The sequence below is a fragment of the Cyprinodon variegatus genome, unplaced genomic scaffold (assembly GCF_000732505.1).
Source record: "Cyprinodon variegatus isolate N-32 unplaced genomic scaffold, C_variegatus-1.0 Scaffold114, whole genome shotgun sequence".
NCBI lineage: Eukaryota > Metazoa > Chordata > Actinopteri > Cyprinodontiformes > Cyprinodontidae > Cyprinodon > Cyprinodon variegatus.
This window is the reverse complement of record NW_015150567.1, coordinates 1,242,844-1,248,394: the sequence shown is the minus strand read 5'-3', so window position 1 is coordinate 1,248,394 and position 5,551 is coordinate 1,242,844.

Here is a 5,551-nt window from a genome sequence, read left to right as displayed (position 1 = left end):
AGCACATATCAAGGAGCTCATTTTGAGCCTGGATCCAGATTTATTGTTGATTCTGTTCATGGTGGAGAATCCTGCTTCACAGCAGCAGGTTGAGCCAAACATCCTCTAAATTTGCAGGGTCACCTTTGAGCACGCCATTTCACTTTTCTTTCACCAGTCGGGAAAAAAAGAAAAAAACGCATTTGTAGGCCGCATAACAAGGAGTCTTGAAATCGCAAGACAATTAACTAATATAAAAGTTCATTTACAAAAAAGAGCATTTTAGTAGACAATGAGAACCTGGAAAAAAAAGAGGGGGGTTGATTGCAAAGCAAGAAACTAACATTTAAAAGGGAATCACAAAAGGAAAACTTAGACCAAGTTTGAATCCAGCGGCTTTATCCTCTGAAGGCCGGATTCGTTGACCGATGACATCATAGCGCGGCGCTGAGGCCTGTTCTGATTGGAAGACTCCTCGTTATGCGGCCAACAAATGCGACCTTGTTTTTGCCCGTTTTGTAGGACGTGTCCGCTGTATCCTCCGTAGCCTTGGGTATCCCAGGATTCATTGCGAGTCCAAGCAAGCCAGCTGCTCCATGCTCAGAGGAAAAAGGGAAATGGCGCCAAACAGTGGTGGATATTGGAAGTGGAGTTTAATATGCTGATGAAGGTTCTCAGTCATCCAGGTCAAAGTCATTCCGTAAAAATTCAAAAAATATCCACTGGACTTGGTTTTCAAGATTTGAAGACGTTTCGCCACCTCTCCAGGAATTGAGAAAGCTTCCTGGAGAGGTGGCGAAACGTCTTCAAATCTTGAAAACCAAGTCCAGTGGATATTTTTTGAATTTTTACGGAAGTGGAGTTTAATTATTTACTTATAATTTTCTACCTCTTTAATATAATTACATTTGCTTTTATTTGTTCAGGCTCCCGGTGGTTGTCACCTTTATTCCACTCTGCATTCTGGTGAGTGAAGCTTTTGATCACCCTACAATAAAAAGAAAAAAGAAACAGCAGTGAGAGGATCAGTATCCATTCTTTTCATGCTTTGTGTGTCAAATTTCACGGTGAAAGCCGGTGAAGGCTGGACCTGTTTGAATGCATAGCCAGAACTCTTCCATCGAAGGATCCAGTCCAGGTAGACCTGCATCCTCAGAGGATGCAGCCTTTGAAATCACACACACCTTGAAGGCTGATTTATACTCAGAAACCAGGTCGTCTGCGTGTGTGTCGCAGTTAAAATTGTAGGTGAACGCAGACAGTGCTGCAGACAGGAGGCCTCTGATTGGTTAAATCTACATCCGCTCTGCATGGTGCGTATTTCCTGTTTCGTACCTTACCGGCTTGTTTAGTTTGTATGACCGCCATTGTGGAAAACGATTCTTGAAGTTGGACCAGCTAGAAGAGCGAAGTGCGTGAGAACGCTGGGACCCTTTTTACCACCTGGATCCCTGCTCTTTTTCGCCCTCATGTCTCTCCGTTGTCGCACAAACTCCTGCCTTGCATTTTTCCAATTCCTCACCACCTCTGCCGTATCTACACTCACAACTAGTTCCTGTCCCTCTTGTGTTGTGTCGTGAAATAACATAGCACAGACCAAGCTTCACTATTGGGTATACCGTATATAAAAAATATCTGCAACAAGCTCACTGCGACACACTGCTGTGGGAGGATAACCAACCCATCTCACAGGAAAACAGCCGTAAATTCAGCCCATTCAAAAACAACGACCAAAGGAAGCCTTCAAAAGGCTCAATCAGCACTCATGCCGCCAAATGGCTCAGAAACCATTCTCTATCTCGCTTTATACTCGGTTTTTAAAGGGCAATCAGCTGCAAACTCATAGGGAGAAGGAATCGCTCAGTCACCTACAGACAATAGATAACACAGCAGATTATCTGTGTTATCCATATTCTCAGGGAATATGAGATGATGTTTTGGGTTATTTTATTTTATCTGCTGCATCACTATAACAATATTAACTGCATTCTTCATCTTTCATTAAATTAAATCCACCTGTTAGAGCTGCAGCTTCTGCAGAAATCAATGTGTGTGAAAACCAACCTTTAAACCAGTGGTTGTTCTGCTTCACTGTACGATTATGTAACGTTGAGTTTACTGGATGCTGATTGGCCATCACTTTGTGATGTTTCCACCTGATGCTGATGGTTGTATGAGAGGATGAGCCTCCCCCTGCAGCTGGTAATCAGCTGTGGGTCGGTTAAGCAGGTCTGTGTCATCGGCACACGGTCTGAGTTGAAGCTGTGTTTTTACTGTTGCAGTCCTCCAGGACTTTTTGAGTCAGAGCGGCTCTACAGGAATAGCTACAGAACAGAAGAGGGAGTAAGTGGGTGAGAAGCAGAGATCATCGCTGCCGGCCTGTTTAATATGCATGATGAAAATGTGTGAGGATGGTCAGAATCTCACTCCCACTCTAAACCCATGACTTTGTGTAGTTTCTAAAATCCTTTCGCATTTAGAGACAACATCTCCTCTTGATAATCTGTTTGATGGTATAGATGATGGATATATTGAAAAAAAAAGATCAAAAAAGCTCAGCATTATCTGTTCAGAAGGAACATCGCTCACATGGGCAGAGAAATCAGGCGATGCATGGAGGGAAATTTCTACTCTGATCCTGTTTTTTTAATCTGCTCCTCTCAGTGGGATGGCATCTAAACAGAGCGCTGCTGGTTCTGACGGACAGCAGGCACAGATGTCAGGCGTGGTTCTGAATAACTCGGCTGATGCTCATTTTTAGAATCTGACCTCGAGGGAAGGAGCCAGCTCTCTTTGTGCAAACTGCTGCAGCCCAGAAAACATGGTGCATGAAGGAGGCCAGTTTCTGTGTTTTTATGACAGATAATTTAAAAGGTTGTGGGGAGTCAGATCTAAGAGAGTGATTTAAACTTTAAACTATCAGACTATGTGATCTCCTTTGTTTTTGCAGCTTTGTATGAACAGACTTGATTTTTAGGATAAAAATCCTCCCATAATCCAGTAGCATTGTCTGGAGATTAACCAGGAGGATAAGAGAATATGTGGGTGGACCTGTTAAATTACGCCAGGTTTGGTGGGATGGGTCCTAAACAACAAACCTCCACTGTTTTTTGCTCCCCTGATTGAAATAGATAAACTGTTTAAATAAATTCTGATAAAATTTTAGCAGAAACATAAATAAAACATATAATTTTTCAGTCAGCTGACAAATATGCTGTGATAAAATCCCTAGTCCATCAGATTGTTGTTGCTATTCACCCTAACCAAGGTTTGCTGGGGGAAATTCTCAGTAATCCAGGTTAAAAGTCATTCCGAAAAAGTTAAAAACAATCCATTGCACTTTGTTTCCAAGTTTGAAAACGTTTCGTTTCCCATCCAGGAAGCTTTTTCAATTCAAAATGTCAGAACTAGTGTTTAGTTTGGAGCTTTATAGAATGGACCAAAAGCAAGCCTTGTTTTGGCTTAGAAAACAATTGAATGTTTTCTACGCCAAATTGAAATTGAACTGGACGAACGGATCCGAGCGTTAGGAATGGGCAGTCGTTTGGGTTTTGGGTTTGTTGCTGCAACTTTTGATCTGTCTTAGAAGAAAACCTTGTTCTATGAAGTTCTCTGCAATAAAAACACCATGTGGGACAACGATAGCCACTCCATGCATGAAGCTGCTGCAGAGCAGGAGAGTTTCTTCAGCAGCAGCTTAGGAGCTCTAAGGCTTTTCACAGATCCTTCCTCCCAGCAGCTCCTAGTAGAGCCATGACTGCAACCAATAAACCTACAACAATGACTACATCCTTGGTGTCATTTGCACATTTCTTTATTCTAGTAATACGTTTTTAAAATCACCCATAAACATGTACATCTCTTTAATCCGAGCATGCTATTTTCTTCAACGTTATAAATAATAACCAATTTACCACACATTTCAAGGCAGTTTACAGATCATAGAGTCAGGTTCAAAGTTTCTGTTCTCTTCCATGGCTCAGAGTAATTAGATATTGTTTTTTAGATGGGATGTAGACACCATTCCCAGCTACAACTTCAGGAAGTAATCAAATGCAGCCTTAGTGTCCTTATATGAAAGGATAAGGAATGCTGCAAAGCAGAAGGAAAAACGAAAAAGAAGTCAGTTTCCTTTGTGTGATCCATCCTGTATAAGGAAATTAATCTTGTGCAATTTCATATCTAACACATGAATATTATCTCAAAATTGTTTCTGGAAAAAAAATGAAGGATGATTCAAAATTATTCATAAGACAGGAAATTGCAAAGAAAATCTTTAAAAGTTACATGCAGAACTAAAGAGTGAGGAAATCCTGGTGATGCTGAGGTGAGTTCAGGAGACAGACCTCTCCTCACGTACTTTTCTGCTGTCATTAAAGCCTTCAGGTTTGAATGAGTTTACAACCAATCAATGTTAGTTAAAGTAGATTAAATTAATTTATTATTAAAGAAGCACTTTACTGAATCTTGTAAAATTAAACTTATTTCCAGGTAATTAAATAAGGAGAGGATGCTCTCTTTGCTTTTATTTTGAAAGGAATATCTGTGTGCATGTTTGAAGTACAAGCGGGAGATCTGAAAATATTGACCAAGAATATATTGACAGAGAACAGGACTGATTTAATGTTTGAACATTAGGTCTTCATCCAGTTCAGCGTCTTACCCAATCACAGCAGAGTTTTCCAGAAGAATCTTAGCCCATTTCTGCCTGATCTCAAATCTTAGGCTAGCCAATCAGCGGGATTCTCCTCGTTTTGTAGGTCCAACAGGAGCTAGATCTTGGAAGCAGGTCGGAAAGCAAACTCTTACTGTGTGGAGAAGGTTAAAAAACATTCACGTCTAAACAGATGCAAGTTGGAGGGTCCTAGATCTGTTTATAGTGAAGTTTACTCTTTTCCTCATTAAGGTTTGACAATAAAACAATCAGAGACACAATGTCTGTAAAGCCATAATGCAGGTTGTCATCAGAGATTTAGATTTTTATCAGTAATTATCTAACAAAGTGAAAAATATAAATGCATGAAAGAAAAAATATTGCATTATTTAGAATTGTTTAGAGGCGGCGCCGCCATGTTGCAGTGCTCTAAGCGGTGATGTCACAGGGTTGGTTGGCTCTGTAGCTAGTAGTTGAATACATTGGTAATACCAGCTATACTTCACACTGTAAAACACTTAAAAACATTTTCCTATGATGGAAGATGAAAGACACTTGACAATTTAAATCACATTATTTATGTTTTTGAGCCCATTTGGCGTGTGAAGTGAGCCGGGGGAAGGAGAGAAGAGGCAGCTGTGGAGCTGGTGTTCTGACTCTCCGTTCTACCCAATGATCCACACCAATGTGTGGTAATGTGCAGACTGGTAATATGTCACAGATAGACAATGCTATTTGGATGCGCTATGGTCGGAAAATCTCACGGGTTTGGGTCGGAGCAGGGTGGCAACGCTACCTGGCGTGGCTGCTGTTCAGAATCAGAATCAGAAATACTTTAATAATTCCAGAGGGAAATTACTTTTGTTACACGCTCCAGATGCAAACATTTTATATATATATATATACACAACAAACCAC